The 20,251-nt window shown below is 41.5% G+C and overlaps 1 pseudogene; it reads left to right on the top strand.

Annotated features, from left to right (window-relative positions):
* The window catches only part of LOC122031525, a 36,343-nt pseudogene extending 25,433 nt beyond the window's left edge, over window positions 1–10,910 (top strand).
* The last annotated feature ends 9,341 nt before the right edge of the window (window positions 10,911–20,251 follow it).

Here is a 20,251-nt window from a genome sequence, read left to right as displayed (position 1 = left end):
GGCCGTAGAATCCACCAGTTGATCGATTCGGGGCAAGGGGTAAAAGTCCTTTGGGCACGCCTTGTTAAGGTCCCGGAAATCGATGCACACTCTCCACCTGTTGCCGGGCTTGGAAACTAGCACCACATTCGTCAGCCAGCTCGGGAACTGGACCTCGCGTATATGGCCGGCCTCCAAGAGTTTCTCCACCTCCGCTCGGATGATAGCATTCTGCTCGGCGCTGAAGTCCCTTTTTCTTTGCTTTACTGGCCGAGCGTCCGGTCGGACGTGGAGCTCATGCTGCACTATACTTGGTAAAATTCCGGGCAGCTCATGGGTCGACCAGACGAAGACATCATGGTTCCTTTGGAGGCATTGGATCACTTCCTCCTTCTGACTCGCTTCCAGATTGGACGCGATGAATGTCGTGGCCTCCGATCGGGTCGGGTGTATCTGCACTTCCTCTTTTTCTTCATAAACTAAACAGGGAGGCTTTTCAGTTATAGCATTCACCTCGATCCGTGGCGACTTCCGAGCGGAATTTGCTTCTGCTCGGACCATCTCGACGTAGCATCGCCGGGCCGATTGATCTCCCCGTACTTCTCCCACTTTGTCTTCGACGGGAACTTGATCTTCCGGTGGAAGGTGGGCCCGGAACTCACGAAAATCCGTCCCAAAATGACGTTAGTATGATGAGGAGAGTCCACCATCACGAAGTTTGTGTTCGCGTCCTCTTGAGCGGTTCTTCTCCCAGTGAGATAGCTTGTCCGACCGGTAGGACTTCATTGCCCGTGAACCATAGAGGGGTTGTCATGGGCAGCAGCTCGGTCAATTTGTAGTTGATCAAACGCCTTTTGAATATGATGTTGACCGAGCTTCCTGTGTCAAAAATGCGGTGAATAGTGTAGTTGGCTATTACCGCTTTGATGAGGAGAGCGTCGTCGTGGGGCTTCAACTCCTTCCAAGTCCCCGGCCCGAAACTGATTTCGGGTCCTCGCTCCTGACTGCAGCCAACCGCATGGATCTGGAGCTGCCGGACGCTCGCCTTTCTTGCTCGGTTAGAGTCTCCTCCGGTCGGCCCACCAGCTATGATGTTGATCTCGCCTCGGGAAGTATTGCTTCTATTTTCTTCTTCCCGAGCAGACGGTCGGGGACGTTCCCTAGACATCCGAAGATTCTCCCGCCTCGGAGAGCGATGCCGCTCGGGAGTCTGTTGTCGGCTACCGTCCGATCGGCTTCACTAGGCTTCTGTCGTCTGTCGACTGATGGCGATCGACGACCGCCACCTCTGGGAACGGGGTGGGCGATTAGTGGAAGACTACGGCAATCCCTGGTGTTATGTGTGTCCGTCCGATGGAAGGAGCAGAACATCGGGGTCCATCTCTTCTTTGGCCTAGGCCGCGCGGCAGCTACCTCTTGCACGTGGGACCTAGCATGGGGGGAGCAGATTGCTTCGGCCCTTTGGTCCTCTGGGTGGCTGATGAGCAGCGTGCGGCTTCCGTTCGGCATGAGGAGCCCGCTCGGCTGGAGTTTCTTTTTTCCGGGCTGCTTGTGCTTCCTCCACGTTGATGTATTCGTTAGCCCGGTGCAGCATGTGGTCGTAGTCTCGGGCCGGCTTTCGAATGAGTGACCGGAAGAAATCCCCATCCACGAGGCCTTGTGTGAAGGCATTCATCATGGTCTCCGAGGTGGCCGTTGGAATGTCCATGGCCACTCTGTTGAACCGCTGGATGTAAGCTCTGAGCGATTCGCGGGCTTCCTGTTTGATGACAAACAGACTAACGCTGATTTTTTGATAGCACCGACTGCTTGCAAAATGATGGAGGAAGGCTGTTCGGAAGTCCTTGAAGCTTGTGATGGATCCGTCCGGCAGCCTCTGAAACCATCGTCGAGCCGATCCGGAAAGGGTGGTGAGGAAAACTCGACACTTCACCCCATCTGTGTATTGATGCAGAGTTGTGGTGTTATCGAATTTACCTAAATGATCATCCAGGTCGCTGGTTCCATTGTACTCGCCGATCGTCGGAGGCACATAGTGCTTGGGCAAAGGGTCTCTTAGAATAGCCTCTGAAAATTGGCGGTTGATCCGCTCGGGCGATGCATCTGCTCGGGGGGCTTTTCCTTTTCTGCTATCTCGTCTTGGCATTTCATCCGAAGATGATCCCCGATCTCGATTAGTTGCTGTGGCTTCAGGGGTGCGGAATAAAGCTCGATGGAATGGAACCGTGGCTGGTGGTGCTTCCGCTCGGCCACCTGAAGCGGATGTGGCTTGCTGCTCAGGCTGCTCGGCTGGTGCTTTCTATTTTTGCTCCACGAGCTTGGCGGCCCTCAACTCGATCAGAGCGTCGAGTTCTTCCGTGGAAAGCGTCACCGTGTGTTGTCGTCCAGCTTCGTCCATTGCTTCCGCTCGGATGCAGGAGCGTTCCCACAGACGGCGCTAAATTGATCCTGTCCGAATCGCTGAACCAACGGATGCTGGGCACGTGGCGCTCTCCTAGTCGATGACGTAGGCCTCCGTCTGGTCGCACGAATCGCCGGTGAGCCTGCACAAAAGTCGGGCCGGGAAGGGGTTCCCGGCAACAACCCTCCGACGCTCAAGTCAGGCAAGCAAGCAGTGAAAAAGTGGCTCTCGAAATATCAGAACGCGTACCTCCGACGAAGGATGAGGGCATTTATATAGGGCAACGGAGAAGCGAGTGTACACATACCGAGGTGTACACATGTCCGCGGCCCATACCCTAGTAAGGGCTTGTCAGTGAGCTTACCTGACCCATACTGGTACAGTCCAAGCATGCCCTCGATGGGACAGCGGAACCCCCTGTCATAAGATTTGGAGTATGGCCTACATGTGGAACATACCCGCTGTCAGAAAAAGATGTCACTTGTCCTTTTGTCCTTACTCCCTGGAGAGCGTCCGGCCGGCCAGCTTCCGCAATATCCGGCCGGACGTATACGGTGGTTTACTTAGGGAGATTCTCAATCACGTGCTTTGTGGAGACTATTAGCAGTATGCTACCTGATGGCTTTGGCCGAGCGTGCAGTCCGATCGGCCCTGCGATCTTGTCCGCTGAGCGTCGGAACCCTAACTTTCGACAGGGCGCCTTCAACCATCAACTAGACACCGGCTGGCCGCCCTGCCGGTCGAACCCATCCCTCTCCGGCCGGCCACCTGCCACTTTGCCTTGCACGTGGCGTTGACTCCACCGGACGGGGGGCCCCTGTTCTTACAACCGGATCAGGAACAAAGACCTCAGTTATTATGGAAGTGTGTGCTCTTAATCCTAATATAATAACAAGCACATATATTTGATATTTATTTCTTTAATTTATCAATGGGTGAGATTTAGTTTGATAAATCAATAAGCCCGATAAGTTGGGAAATGATATTACATATAGTGTGTGTTTTTGATTATAAAAGGAAATTGTGTCCTAGAAATCTAGGTTGAGAATGTCCCCAAGAGGAGCTCATAAGGATTGTTATGTTAAACCCTGCAGGTGGACTTAGTCCGACATGATGATAAGGTTGAGTGGTACTACTCTTGGACTAAGATATTAATTAAGTGAGTTGTCATTAACTCATTTAATTAGTGGACATTCATTATCTTAAACACAGGGAGACTAACACACTCATAATAAGAAGGAGCCCAAAATGTAATTTGGGATTGGTGCGGTAGTTCAATAATAGTTCTCTAGTGGATGAATTATTATTGATAAAATTAAGTTGTGTGTTCGGGGCGAACACGGGATACTTAATTTTATCAGGAGACCAAAACCAATTCCTCCTCTCGGTCCCTATCGTAGCCTCTTAATTATAGAGTACTATACCCACCTATACCCACCTTCGTACCCATCTAAAAGGGGCCGGCCAAGCCTTGCTTGGAGCCCAAGCAAGGGCCGGCCAAACCATGTTTAGATGGGAATGATTGTGGTCGACCCAAGCATGGGTTCAATCTATGTGTGGTCGGCCATTAAAAATAGAAAAGGAATTTTAATTTTAAAATTTTTCTTATGTGGAATACATGATTTAAAAGAGAGTTTAAAAATTAAAATATTTCCTTTTATAAGATTCTACAAAAGATTAAGAGAAGAGTTAAATCTCTTTCCTTATTTGTAGATTAAAAGGTTGATTTTAAAAACTTTCCTTATTTATAAATCATCCACATGTTGAAAAGATAAATTTTAAAATTATAGAAATTTCCTTTTATAACATCAACCATGAAGGGATTATTAAAGAGAAATTTTATTTTAAAATTTTTTCAGAAGCAAATTAGGAAGCTTTAATTTTTCTAGCGAAAAATTTCCTTGTTTGCTTGTTTTGATGTGGCCGGCCATATGCATTAAGAAAAGGATTTTAATTTTAATTAATTAAAATTTTCCTTTTCAATGGCAAAAGAATTAAGGAAAATTTTATTAAATTTTCCTTATTTGCCAAGGCTAAGGATTATAAAAGAGGGGGTTTGGGTGCTTTCATGGATACAATCTCTATTCTATTTCTCCCTCTTTTCTTCCTTGGTGTGGCCGGCCTATTCCTTTTCTCTTCTCTCCATCTTTGTGGCTGAACCTCCTCTTCCTCTTGGAATTCAAGTGGTGGCCGAATCCTAGCTTGGAGAAGAAGAAGAGGAAGCTTACATCCCTTGGAGCTTGGTTGGTGGAAAAGGTTCTTCATCCTTAGGAGTTTTTGTGCTTGGCCGAAACTTGAAGGAAGAAGAAGAAAGTGTTAGGTGGTTCTCCTCTCGGAAGATCGTTGCCCACACAACATCCGAGATTAGAAGAGGAATACGGTAGAAGATCAAGAGGTCATTATCCACAAAGAAAGGTATAACTAATAATTGTTTTTCGCATCATGTTAGTTTTGTTTCTTTGTAAAAAAAATACCAAATACAAGAGGCATGCGATTCTAGTTTTTCGAATTAGTTTTCGAAGTTGTGTTCTTTTATTTTTTTCTTTTCCTTGTGATTTGATTGTTCTTAGTGGTTAACCTAGGGTTACTATGGGAAGGTTAAATATTTAATTTCCTTAAAAGGCTTTGTCTAGTCGGTAGTGGTTGCTCTCATATCCAAGAAGGCCAAGTGCCTCGCCATGCAGTACTGGAAGCCGATTTTGGAAATAGATATTTAATTATCTTCGTGACCTAGGTGATTTGGATCGAACGTGTTAAGTTCTGCAGGAGATCCAAGTCTAAACCTAAAAGAACAAATAAGTTAAACTTAGGATCAAACGTGTTAAGTTCCGCAGGTGATCCAAGTTTAATTTAAAAGAACACATGGTAGCTAGGAAAAGGTTCAGACCTTTGTACAAAATTTTTGTACAGTGGAATAGTTAGGCTTTCCGAGTAGCAACCAACAGCGATTGTGGGCGCCTGGACCCAGTCTGGGCGCCCCTAGCGGTGCTTCTCATCTGCTCGAAATGACTAAGTAAATAAAACTTTATCCTCGCCTGAGCACCTAGATCCGGTCCTGGTACCTGGAGTGTTGCTGACATGGACATACGACATCATCCGTAGTAACGGCTCATTGAGGCACCCCTGCGGTCTCAGGGGGTCCAAGCGCCCGGACTCTGGGAGCCTGGACTTGGTCCATGCGCTTGGACAAGGTCAACTTAGCATTGACTTTGTCCGACTTTAGCTCTGAATGCTTGGGTGATTATCTGACAATTCAAAGTTGAGGTCACCTGAACCTAACTTCGGCCTTGTCCTCGAGTAGTCTTCCGCTCCGGCTTCTCGTCCCTCGGAAGTACTATGCATCCTTCTCATTCTACCGGTATACTCTTCCGTAACTTCTAGTCCATAAGATGCACCGAGCCCATTGACTCGATTCTCGTGTCATCCTTCTCGTCGTCGACATCTTCTTATTGACTTCTTGTATTCCTAAATTCCTACACACTTAGACACAGGGATCAAAACACAACAGGACTTAACTTGACTTGGTTAACTACATCAAAACCAATCTGGAGTATTCACAATTTCTTCCTTTTTGATGTGCATCAACCCAAATTAAGTTAAGGTTAATCAAAATATAAATAAGTAATTATTGTAATAATATAATAATTTGACAATTATTACAAGTAGGATATTTCTATTAAGTACAAAAGAAAAGTATTGCAAAGTATCTCCCCCTAAATTACTCTCCCCCTTTGATCATATCAAAAAATTAGGGGTTAAAAAAACTATAAAAAAAAATCTAAGTTTGAGAAGATTTTTTCAAAAATTATTTTATGACTATACAAATTTCCAACAGTTAAAAACAATCAGTTTTGGTAAAAATAATTTCAAAATTATTTTTAAGTTTTCAAAAATACTGAAAAATTTTCTAATGGTCAAATAGAAACAAAAAAGTCAAAATAAAAAATTTGATGACAAATAAATATTGATTTTGGCTAGTACAAATTATTTAATCAAAGATACCAATTTTCATAATTAAATGCTTAAAAATAAAATTTGATATCTAAAAATCATGATAATTTTTTGAATATAGAAAATCTAATGTGTATCTAGAGAAAAACTAAAATTTTCAAAGATAGTATCTAGATAATTTTTAATTATAAGAGCATTATTTTTGGTAATTAATTCAAAATAAATCAGTTAACAGACAAAAAATATTAAAAACTTTTCTTATAGCAAAAAACATAATATTTTATAATAGAAAAATAATTTTTTACAAAAATAACTTGCAAAACCTTTTTAAATATTAAAATATAATTTTCATTAAAAAATTTATAAAAAATTATTTGATGGTAAAAAAATTCTCAATTTTTTCTATCAATAAGTAATAAATTCCTTTTTCACAACAAAAAAATTAAAATCTAATTAATTTCGAACAAAAGGATATGAGACAATTTATTTGAAAAATTAAACAATTTTAAGCATGCAAAGAAAAGAAAATATTAAGACAAATTAAAATTAAAACATGTGTAAAGATTTAACCTAAGTATAATTTAGGAATCCAATATAGATTCCTACCTACTAGATTAATCAAGATTTTTCTTGAAATATATTTCCTTGTTACTTTTCTAATTTGGCCATTGTGATATTTAAAATATCAATTTAACCCTTAATAGTTCCTAGAATTTTGAACGTGTTTGCATAAATGATCTTTTTCTAGTTTTTCTATTTGATCCTTTAACTTTTCATTTTTAACTTTAAATTTGTCGAAATCTTCTGATCGACAAGATTCTGCTAAGGTTACTCTTAATTCTAAAATTTTCCTTTTTAATTTTTAATTTTTAATTTTTTATTTTAAGTTTACATAGAGCCTTACACATAGATTTTATACATGAATATGATTGATTAGGAGGTAAAAGACATATCTCATTTACCATATCAGATTGAAGCTCGATTCTCCCCCTTCATCATTGTTGTCTTCTGATGTGGCTCCCCCTTAATCGATGCTTGCTTTTGAGTTACCTTATTCTTCGCGACTCACCATTAGTGCTAGTCCAGTGTAAGCTTTTATCTCGGATTCTGATGATGAAGAACTTTCATCCCAGGTGGCCTTGAGATTCTTGTGCTTCGTTCACCTTGGCCCTTTTTCTTTCTCCTTCTTGAGCTCATTCTTTATGTGACCTTCTTTCTAGCAATTGTAGCATCAAACCTTTCGACCGAGTTATAAGTGTGCATACTCACCCACCCAAATTCCACTCTCATACTGCTCGGCCGAGTTATAAGCGTGCTTGCTCACGCACCCCAAGATCCAGACTCACAGACCTCTCGACCAAGTTATAAGTGTGTTTACTCATGCACCCAAATTCTAGACTCTCATGTTGCTTGGTTTAGTTATAAACATGCTTGCTCATGCGCCCCAAGATCTAGACTCTCGGACCTCTCTGCTAAATTATAAGCGTGCATGCTCACGCACCCAAGTCCCATACTCTAGTACCTCTGTGCTGAGTTATAAGCTGGTTTTCCTGTGCTCTTTGACCATCCGGTCGGAGGTAAATTTCTAGATTCTCGAGCCTCTCAACTGAGTTATAAGCGTACCTACTCACCGCCCAAGTCTCAGACTCTCGTGCCGCCGCTCCAAGTTATAAGCGGATTTCCCCGTGCCCTTCGACTATTTGGCCGAAGGTAAATTTCCAAACTCTCGAGGCTCTCTACCGAGTTATAAGCGTACATGCTCACATGCCTAAGTCTCAGAGTCTCGATCCTTGGCGTCGAGTTACAAGCGAGGTTTCCAGTGCCTTTCGATCGTCTGATCGAAGGTAAATCTCCAGACTCTCAGGCCGCTCGGCTGAGTTATAAATGTGTCTGCTTACATGCCCAAGTCTCAGACTCTCATGCTGAATTAAAGCGGATTTCCCCATGCACTTCAACCATTCAGTCAAAGGTTCCATTCCAAAGTCCCATGCCTCCGTGCCGAGTTATAAGCAGGTTTCTTTATGCCCTTCGGACATCCAGTCGGAGACTCAAGTACACCAGAAGTGCACCCATTAAAGATGCAGATTAATAGTATAGTTTCTCCATTGCTCGGTCGTATGCTTAATGATGCATTGCCACTTGCTCGGGGATAGGGAAGTTGGGTTATGGCTGAGGTTTTAGCCTAGAATTCCACTGTCTGCTGCTCATGGGAAAATGCCTGAGGGGTTGAGCACCTCACATTCATGATAAAGTTGAGGCGACCAAAAATTAGCTACTTTTTGTTTGCTTATTCAGTGTTTTCCTGATAAACCCTCAAACAAGTTGTGCCACTTAGAAGATTGCCTAGCCAAGGGTCTGATCAGTCGAGGTGATGCTTAGTCGTGCGACATCTTTTTAAGTGCTACTTGGATAAATTCATACATATAGTTCGACACAACATAAACAAAAGAATACGAGAGCCAAAAAATAATAAAAAGATATTCATAGCAAAGTAGTACGAGATCTTACAACACCAAGGGGATAAAACCCCGAAAGTAAAAGTTCTTACAACCCTTCATCAAAGTCCGAGAAGGCATCATCTGGAACATCTTCTAAGATCTTTTGTCAGCTGATGAAGTTGGTTAGGAGGTCCACTGTAAGGTGGCCAACCTATTTGAGCTGCTTGATAGCGCCTTCCACGCTGAAGGTAAACATCTTGGAAGTCCACCAGCTGAGGAGGAGATTAAATGCATGAGAATGGAGATAGCCCACTCTATGGGCTTCAAACCGATCGACTTCTCTTGCCTTAGAGTTGGCCAGCTCAGTCTTTAACTCCTCCATCTCGGCGTCCTTGCTATCAAAGACTTATTGTTTCTCCTCAATCTACAACTCCTTCGTAATCAATTCCACTACCTTGTTAGCCAGTTCAAAAGCGTGAGTGGTCTTTACTTCTTTTAGCTTCTCAGCAAGTGCCCTGGCCTTGACATTCTTCTGGTCCATATCAGATATGGTCCTTATTTTGCGGGCAGTCTCGGACTTAGGGCGGGATTCGGCGGTCTATACTTGTCTCTGGAGCTTCTCCAATTTAGCCTCCTGCGTGAGTCCTCTCTCCTTCTCCTTAGTGACAACCTTCTCGGCCCTTAGTAGTAGTCCACCATGGACCTCCAAATCCTTTTTAGGATGGGTCATCTCTACACGAAGTCGATCGGGGGAGGTAGAGGAAGTTCCTGCCTCTATCGAGTGGAACCCTAGGTCCGATAGGCATGACTCATTTCTGCCATCTTTTGGCATAGGGCCAATCCTACCACCCAAAAATGATGAAAAGGGAAGGTTAAGGAAAAGTAAAAAAAAAAAGAAAAAGGGAAAATCTACTAAAAGAAAACGCTCACCCCGGTGACATCTTAAGAGAAGCGATCGGTCAGTTCTTATGGAGAGCGTTCGGGCGTGTGTGCCAAGCAGTCGGCTCAGGTCTAGGCTAGGGGACCTTTCATCCTGATTGTATGTTGGGGTGCGAAGAGTTCAGAAGGATTGGTGCACAGAGCCATTTGTGAGAAGACAACTTGAATGTAGCGCTGACCTTAACGGGCTCAGACCCTTGCAAGCTTGACTTGAATTTTGATTTGGGCGTATATCCAATTTGTGAGTAGAGGCCTTTATCACGAGGCCCAATCGACTCTGTTGGTGGAGGAGGTAGAGAAGATATTGTCAACGCCACGATGTAGTCAATCTACATCGGAGGATCTGTCAATGTCCTATCCGAAAGAGTGAGGTCCTGAAGATTGACCTCATGTTCAGAGGGAGCATGCATTGAACTCTCCTCCCACTCAGACATCGAATGAGGTAGAAGGCATCGGCTGAGGATGAAAGTGTAGGTGTAACAATGAATTAATTTTCTTAATACAGTTGCTTCAAGGACTGAAGTATCTTCACTCGGCCAATGTAATTCACAGACTTGAAGCCAGAGAATCTTTTTGTCAATGGCACCGATTGCAAGCTTCAAATCGGTGATTTCAGACTAGCTCGTTCCATGACTCAAAGTGCCTGAGGAATGAGTTCATATATTGCTACTCAATGGAATCGAGCACCAGAGCTGCTCGTTTGCTCAGATAGATACGATACTTCCATTGCTATGTAGTCTGTTGGTTGCATTGTAGCTGAGCAACTTGGGCGCAAACCTCTCTTTCTCGGCACTGACGATATCAACCAACTCGAGCTCATTGTCAATGTTCTTGGCATCAAGGGTGATGTTGATCTCAACTCCGTTGGCAATGAACATATTCGCAAGTACATCAAGTCACTGCCACAGAATCTAGGCATTCCTTTCGCTAGCATATACCCCCATGCCAATCCCTTTGCCATCGACTTGCTGAAGAAGATGTTAGTTTTTGATCCATCAAAGAGAATCGATGTCACTGAGGCACTACAACATCCTTATATGGCTTCATTCTACGACCCCCTGTTTGATCCTGCTACCGATGGCCCCGTCGATCTTGGTTTTGATGATGATGTTGAGGAAGACCAGAGAGATGATGTGGGAGGGGATGCTTTTCTATCATCAAGGAGAAGTTGCTTCCAGAGCCTAAAGATTCTTTGCAAGTGATCTTCACACAACATTTGACCGTGTTATGAGTATTTAGCACAGAACTTGCTGCTTTGTTTCCCTACCGTGACCTAACCTTGAAAATAGTTTTGATTGTGATTTCTCACTTTTGTGTGTGAATTTGTTGAACATGTAAAAAGCTAATTAATTTCTATTGCAAGGTTTGCAGAATGTGTGTGTTGCAACCAATTCAAGTTTTTGATGCTCAATTAGTAATTGATAAACTGTTGATCTTTTACGAAAATGAAAAATCTTAATTATGCTTCATAGTCGATGATGATTAATCAATTATACTGCTTACACTAAGGTGTAGTAGCCTAATAATCGTAGCGTCTCGAACTTTATCAAGGATGCATATATATGCTTATTGGGGTGGGAATGGGATGGAACTTCAATTTTCTTCAAACTTTGTACCATGATGCACGGGCTCAATCAAATCATAGTTGAAATATTCCTCAATGGAGCACGAGTCCATCCAAATCAAACCGCGTTCTAAGCTTGTGTGGTTTCAATCATATCAAGGGGAGTTGACTCTTACTTTATTTCTCCCTGGATAGACTCGATTAGATTGTGCTTGCAGGCCTTGTGTTTATCAACATGTTTTACCACCACAACCGTACCTCACAATTGAATAGAAAATATTACTGATCTTTCATGTGCCATCAAACTTGGTTACAATAAAATTCACTACAGCAGATGAAGTCCTACCATTTCTCCTTCATCTTTATTCCCAATGGTTCATTTTAATGGCTAAGCTCTATGACTTTAAATTGGTCTTAGAAAAGTAAATTCAGCATAGCACATACAATCCCATATGAACAGCCACATTGAACGATAACATATGAATAACACGATAAATCTAGGACCAAAAATGCCAAATTAGATAGATTGTGTGCCTTAGTTGACCATTGATGTTAAAGGAGCTTTTTTTTTTTACGGGTTTTGCAACAATTCCATCTTTGTGGTAAGCAAACAGACTAAGCATACAGAAATGGTAAAACTATAAATAAAAAAAACAAGTGCATCAACCTAAAAGAAAAAAAAATAATATGCACCAGGGCATAGTGCAGACGATGACCGTATGACATCTCTGATGTAATGGTCAAGGGTCAATTCTCGAGAACTGAGTACTGGAATTTACCTCAACATGCACATAATGCCTGTGTAAGTTCTTTTACCTTCTCCATACAATTCGATCTCGTGGCAAGCAAATATATATATATATATATATATATATATATATATATATATATATATATATATATTTAAGAAAAAAATAAAATAAAATTTAGAACATGAACCAGTTTATTTTATCTTGCCAATTAATTGTTGAAAGATTGTCTTATTTGCATCGACAGAGTTTATCTCCCTCATCAACCGCCCACAAACTGTTAAGTAGTAAATCTTCATATTAATGGACAGACTTCTACAACCAAAGCTCAATTTGATCCGTAAGTGATCCTCTAGATAATATAAGACTGACATGATCATGAAGATTACCATATACTAGATAATTCATTATTAAGCCTCATGACAAAAAATGAAATTTAAAACTACTAATCCATTTTGAAAATTATAAATTATAGATTGGTTGTGTGTGTGTAAATACTGCATAGAAATAAAATGAAAGAGCATAGTATTAAGTCCTAAGATGAATCAATAGCAAAAGGATTGTATAATTTTCTTAGCTAAAAATAATAATACTCGTCTGGTTTGATTGACTTCGATGGACATTGTAATATGTGCAATGTTTGACTTGAAATATTTTTGATCATAATGTAGTTTTGCCACTAATGTTGTGTTTACTTGGATGATCTTATTTTTTTATTCAATAGGATATCCCATAGATCACTAGTTGGGTTTGGGTTAGTTGAATCGAGTTGATTAATGTTTGTCCAACTACATGAATAGTATTTGATCCTGTTTGAAAGCGATGAGGATGGACCGCCAGTGATATGACTCGTAGGTTGACTAGTCCACGAACTCCTAAGAAGATAAGCAAATCGTTAGTAAGTAGGCCAGGGGGTCTTTGACACAGCTACTCTGATGATCCAGTCAACAATGACGGTGGTGCAAAGATCATACAAGTAGCAAAAGGGAAACAAAATGTGTATGTGTGTGTGTGTGTACGTACCTATGCCAATGGAGAAGGACCCCCTTAATGTCTCTCACAATCTCCATATTAATGAGGCAGTATCCTACAATCGATCAATCTGTCCCATCATCATGCCTATACTGCATCCATCAATCACATCAGTATGGAGACATCATATATGGTAAGTATCGGTCCACAAATATGATCCTCTGACATATCCATGTGATGTTTAATGATAGTAACTAGGTTTTTAGGCCAGGAGATCTCTTGGGCTGCTATTTAGAAGATGAGCTTCTCAGAGAGCTCATTTATATATATAGCCTAACTGGGTCTTAGTGATATTCTCAAAGGAAATATAGTTTGATGAGCGGTCTAGCAAGTCAACATTGGCTTTTTTTTAGGGCTCGTCCTATCGAGAGAGTGGGAACAGAGCCCCGAGCGAATTCGATCAACCTGGAATTGTCCCACAGATAGCACTTCCAATCGACAAGGCCGATCGGGAGGGAAGCGAGCTGGGTCTCCCAGGAATCTAGTATATGTCAGGAGAGGTGTCCACGTGGGACTTGTTTGATCGGCAAGGCCGATCTAGAATATGGGGCGTTGAGTCCCATAGGAACCCGGTCAATGATGTGAGTGGGGTCCACGTGGAACATGTCTGATCTGCAAGGCCAATCAAGAATGTGGGACACTGAGTCCAACAGGAATTGTCTATGTCGGGAGAGGGATCCATGTGGGAATTGTCCGATCAATAGGGCCAATCGGGAATATGAGGCACTTCTAGGCTAGCCAGTCAGCTCTCTAACCATCCACGGACTTTGACTGGCACCTATACAAGCTCCTTGACTATACCGCATTAATCGTATATTAATGAGGCAGTATCCTACAATCAATCAATATGTCCCATCATCATGCCTATACCACATCCATCAATCACATCAGTATGGAGACATCATATATGGTAAATATCGGTCCACAAATACGATCCTCTGACACACCCATGTGATGTTTAATGATAGTAACTAGGTTTTTAGGCCGAGAGATCTCTTGGGCTGCTATTTAGAAGATGTGCTTCTCAGATAGCTCATTTATATATATAGCCTAACTGGGTCTTAGTGATATCCTCAAAGGAAATATAGTTTGATGAGCGGTCTAGCAAGTCAACATTGGCTTTTTTTTAGGGCTCGTCCTATCGAGAGAGTGGGAACAGAGCCCCGAGCGAATTCGATCAACCTGGAATTGTCCCACAGATAGCACTTCCAATCGATAAGGCCGATCGGGAGGGAAGCGAGCTGGGTCTCCCAGGAATCTAGTCTATGTCAGGAGAGGGGTCCATGTGGGACTTGTTTGATCGGCAAGGCCGATCTAGAATATGGGGCGTTGAGTCCCATAGGAGCCCGGTCGATGATGGGAGTGGGGTCCACATGGAACATGTCTACTCTACAGGGCCAATCAAGAATGTGGGACACTGAGTCCCACAGGAATCGTCTATGCTGGGAGAGGGATCCACGTGGGAATAGTCCAATCAATAGGGCCAATCGGGAATATGAGGCACTTCTAGGCTAGCCAGTCGGCTCTCTAACCATCCGCGGACTTTGACTGCCACCTATACAAGCTCCTTGACTCCTTTTTCTATTCACAATATCACAAGTCTCCCCTTCAAGTCTAGTCGAAGGAGATTCATGCCGAGTGACTAAAAACATTGACTTAATTTTGTCTATTAGATAGACAATTTGATACCTTTCCATCAAGTTATTTTTGCCACCATCGTCCTCAAAAAATGGGTTGTCATGCCTCATAAATGTTTTGATAATGGGAAATGATATGCTATGTAGGTGCCATAAATGTACGGTAAGACGCGACAATATGTGTGAGGGCATATCATGGTTATGATTCATCTATCTCATCCATCATAAATGTCAATTCCTCTTATGCTACCACGTGGCTTACCCACGTCGCTAGTCATGATAGGTTTATTGAAGAGACATTTGACAATCTGAATTTCGTTGATCGAACGGTAGTGATCTTTTAATCTATATTTTTGTCCAAGCAATCGGACGGTAAGCACCTAAACCCTAAGGGATATATAAACTGAGGCCACTTAGAGTAAATGTCCATGCGTTCATCTTCCCCAGTCGCCCTTGTTTTCTCGCCAGCTGCTTTTTCGCCGCCCTCGTTCTTCCTTTCCTTCTTACTTTCTTTCGTATGTTCTTAGTGTTTTTCTCTCTCTTTGTTTCGATTCTATGGCTCTAGAAATTCTGGTTCACATCTCCTCCCTATGGTACCTGTCATGCTTTCAGATATCGATGGCAAGGAGGTGGATCAGATTAAGTTAACTTACGACATTTCGTCGAACTGTCATATTATTATTCCTAACACCCTCAATTGTCCCCATCTCTCTCCTCCAAGCTATGTCAATTTCTATAGAGATTAGTTTATAGGGGGCCTTTGTTTTTCTATCCCGGGCTTTTTTTATTGAAATTTCTCAGTATTTTCACATTCTCCTTCAATAGTGGCACCAAACTCGATTCACTTACTATTTGGGGTAGTTATTTTGTTCAAGTTGTGTCGAGTCCCCATCTCCCAATATCTTTCATTATTTTTATTATCCTAAAAAAGTAGAGGCGGGGGTTTTCATTTTACAAGCTCGACCGAAGGCAGTCTTTTTTGATAAGATGACTTCTTCTAATAAGGGATGAAAGTCTCACTATTTCTTTGTCCGACCGGACTCTCTTTTAATGACCGACCGACTAGTAGATGGACCTTCCTCCTTCTCTTAAATTGGGTGTCTTTCATTGGGAGCCTAATTATTTGTTTGCTTCATAGGCCTTCCGGTTTGAAGTTTAACATTGTTAAATTGCTCCAAGAGGACATTATATTTTTGGATTGAGTCCGATCGAGACCCAGCTGCTTTATTCTTTTGGTAAGAAAAGTGCAGTCTCCTCGCTATTATTGCTAATTGAAGTTCTCCTTTTATTTTGCAGATAGAACCACGTGGAAGGAAATCGTAAGTAGCACTATGAGGCTCGATGAAGCCGAGTTAAACAAACGTGGTGAAGCAATATTGACTCAGTGAGAAATTCAGCCAATCGGCTCCGACAACAAGGGGCGCCAGTGGTGAAGGCACGACTAGCAAGGTGGCTAGTGATGCAGCCGCTAGTACATGGAAAATGCTACCGTCTTAACCTTTTATTGGTATCTATCAAAATCTCCTCCGAGTCTACATAATTCGATAGGTTGCTTAGGATTTGTTGCATAAGACACCGATCGGTGACTGCTAAACCGTCTGCTCTAAGAGAAATGCTTTGTTTCCTTACAATGACATAACTTTGGAAATAGTGTTGATTGTGATTTCTTACTTTTGGGGTTTTATGTGAATTTGTTGAACATGTAAAAAGTTTACTAATTTATATTGCAAGGTTTGATGCTCAATTAGTAATTGATGAACTGTTGATCTTTTGCATAAATGACAAATCTTAATTATGCTTCGTAATATGAGAAACATTATCAGTTAAATGACAAATCTTAATTATACTTCATAATATGTTAAATATTATCAATCTTAATTATGCTTCATAATAATATGTGAAATAAATCTTAATTTCTCCTTCATGTTTATTCCCAAAGGTTCACTTTAATGGTCATATCCTCTTTTGTGTTAGAGCCATGGCTTTAAATTGGGTTTTGTAAAGTAAATTCAGCTTAGCACATAAAATCCCATATGAACAGTGGTAGTGAATGATAACATACGAACAACACGATAAATATAGGACTGAAAATGCCAAATTAGATAGATTGTGTGCCTTAGTTGACCATTGATGTTAAAGGAGCCTTTTTTACAAGTTCTATGACAATTCCATCTCTGTGACCAACAAATAGACTAAGCATACACAAAATTAAAAAAAAAATGTGAATAAAAATAACAAGTGCTTCATCCTAAACAAAAATAACAATAACAATCAAGTTTTATCCTACTAAATGGGATCATTTATATAGATACTTTTACATCATTAAGATATATCTTCTACTATATCGTCATCTATACTTAAATAAATTTTATCTTATTTTATTGTTACTAAACAAGTCTTATTTGGTTTTCCTCTTCCTTGTTTGATATGCATGTTTGTCATAGTCTCACATCGTCTAACTGGAACATTTATTGGTTGTCTAAGTATGCTCGTATCATCTTAAACGTATCTTTTAAAGTTTTTCATCAATAGATGTAACTCCGACTTTCTCTCTAATGCTCTCATTTCTTATTCTGTCCATTCTCGTACATCTTACGTTCACCTTAATATCATTATCTCTGCAACTCTCATCTTCTTCTCATGTGCTCGAGTTATAGCCTAACATTCAGCTCCATATAACATAGTAAGTCTAACTACGATTTTCTAGAATTTTTCTTTAAGTTTTAGAGGTATTTTATGGTCACCTAAAACACCCGACACTCTCCTCCATTTCAATCATCATGCTTGTATTCTATGTACGACTTCTCTCTCAATTCCTCCATTTTACAAAAATGATCCTAAATATCTAAAGCTCTCGGTTCTGGACAACTCATTATCTTCTATCATAACAATTGTCTCATTATGTCTGATATTGCTAAACTTAAATTCCATATATTCCGTCTTTATTCTACTAAGCCTAAAATTTTTCTATTCTAGTGTTTCCCGCTAAGATTCTAGTTTAGCATTTACTCCTTCACGTGCTTCATCTACCAAAATAATATCATCTACAAACAACATGCATCATGGTACCGTGCCTTGAATGTATGCAGTGAGTTCGTCCATAATTAGTATAAAAAGATAAGGACTTGGAGTTGATCCTTAATGTAACTCTATCTTTATTAAAAATTCTTCAGTTACTTCGTCTGAAATCTTTACTCTAGTCGTTACATTCTTGTACATATCCTTAATTAGTTCAATATATATTATGCTAACACCTCTCTTTTTTAGAATTCTCCATATAATTTCTCTTTAAACTCTATCATAAGATTTTTCCAAGTCAATGAATACCATATGTAGATTTTATTTTTTTCCCCGATATTTTTTAATTAATTGTCTAAGAAGATGTATAACTTCTATTGTCAACCTTCTAGACATGAACCCAAATTAATTTTTGATCACCGTGGTCTCCTTAATCTTTTTTCTATTATTTTTTCCCAAAGTTTCATAGTATGACTCATTAGTTTAATATCTATATAATTTGCACAATCTTGTATGTCTCCCTTGTTCTTATATAAGGGAACTAGAGTATTTATCCTGCATTACTCAGACTTTTTTTTGTTTCCAATATCATGTTAAATAATTTTGAAAGTCATTCAATACTTTGTTTCCTTAGGCACTTCCATACTTCTATCAGAATAACATCTAGTTCAATGGATTTTCCATTGTATATCCAATTAAAAGCTGATTCTACTTCTGAAATTTGAATTCTGTGATAAAAAAATAAATTTCTATGCTCATTTGACCTTAAATTGCCTAAGTTAAGTTGGTCGCTTAAATCTTCACTAAAAAGTTGATCAAAATACTTCTTTCACTGCTCTTTTATTTCTCCATCGTTTACTAGTACATATTACATTCATCTTTAATACATTTTGTTTAAATAAGATCTCGTCTTTCTTTCTCTCACTTTAGATATTTTATAAATGTCTCTTTTCTCATCTTTTGTATCCTTATAATCATCAAAATTTTCATTCTTTGCTTCATTCACTACTCTCTTAGCTTCTTTCCTGGTTATTGTATATTTTTTTAAGTTTTGTTCATACTTACAAATATATAATTCCTTATAAGCTACTCATGTTTCCTTCACTTTCTCTTGTACTTTCTCATTCTACTATTAAGATTCCTTACTTGGTGGTTGATCCTGTCCGAACCAAGAGTCAGCGGACGCTGGGCACGTGGCGCTCTCTGCTGGATCTTCGAGTGCTCCGGCGAACCTGCAACAAACCGGGCCGGGAGAGGTTCCCGGCGACGGTCCTCCGACGCTCAAGTCAGGTAGGCTATGGAGAAAGTGGCTGCTAAATCTGTATCATGCGTACCTTTGGCGAAGTAATAGCCTCTTTATATAGGACGGAGAAAGAATTGATGCACGCCCATCGAGATGCGTACGTGTCAGCAACCCATACCACGGTATGCACTTGTCAGAGAGCTTACCTGATCCCATACTGCTACAGTGAGAGAATGTTCTTTGATGGGACGGCAGGACCCCCGTTGTCAGGCTAGAGGTATGGCATAGCCATACGACTTGACGGCTGTCAGAAAATGTTCCCATCTTTTACCCATCACCTGTCTGGGGAGCCCGGCCCACCGGGCGGGCGGTGAAAGTCCGGACGCGGTGAAAGTCGTCCGGACGGCCCTGATTCTTTGCGCCGTCCGGGGGGTGCTTCCTTCCGCTCGGTCATTGTGCACTGCTTCATTTGAGCGTCGGAACCCTGGTCCCTACCAGGGTGTCTTTTTACTATCAGATTTCCCTTTTTTCCGAGTCCGGTCGGCTCGCCCCTTTCGGGTGAGCCACTGGCCCCTTTGACCTCCCCTCAGCGTTGACTCCTTGTGGGGTTCCGGCTTTTTACCGCCGGATCACTTGCCTTCCTCTCGAGTCTAGTCGAAGGAGGCAAAGTCCGACTGACTGGACTGCCGATCTGCCGAACAATGATTATTGCATTAGGCCGCTCGGCGCGACATACGGCTGCTCATCCATGCGGCGATATCTGTCCGTTCGGCGATACTTTGTCCATGCCTTGTATTTTCTTGGAATCGACGTCCGTTGTTCTCCCACACCTCCCATCACGTGCTCTGCGCACGGTAAGGGGAGTTCATTAAATGCAGCTAGTAACCGGCTGACACGTGGCGATCGTGCATTTGTCAGAGTATGGCGGTTGCGTCACTTCCGATGGGACAGCCGCCGTTTGAAACGGACGATCAGATGACAACCTCGATATCGACGACCTGGATCGGACGGTGGAGATCGCTTCCGGGCGGCGATATAAAGCCCTTGACTCCGTTTCCGCCGCATTTCATCTTCTTCATTTCCAGATTCCTGTCGCTCCTCCTTTCGCCGGCGACCTTGTGCTCAGACTTCCCGACGATCACACGGCAACTTCCGATCATCTCCCTCGATTGTAAGATCCTTTTTCTCGCTCGAGACGCGTTCTTCTTTCTGTTAATCATCCTCGTCAGTCGGTTTTCTTCCTTTGCTTGAACCATCCTCTTCTATCCCGCATTCTGGCCTTTCGATCATGACCAGTACC

Source organism: Zingiber officinale, chromosome 11A, assembly GCF_018446385.1.
Source record: "Zingiber officinale cultivar Zhangliang chromosome 11A, Zo_v1.1, whole genome shotgun sequence".
NCBI lineage: Eukaryota > Viridiplantae > Streptophyta > Magnoliopsida > Zingiberales > Zingiberaceae > Zingiber > Zingiber officinale.
This window is presented reverse-complemented; position numbering and strand designations above follow the sequence as displayed.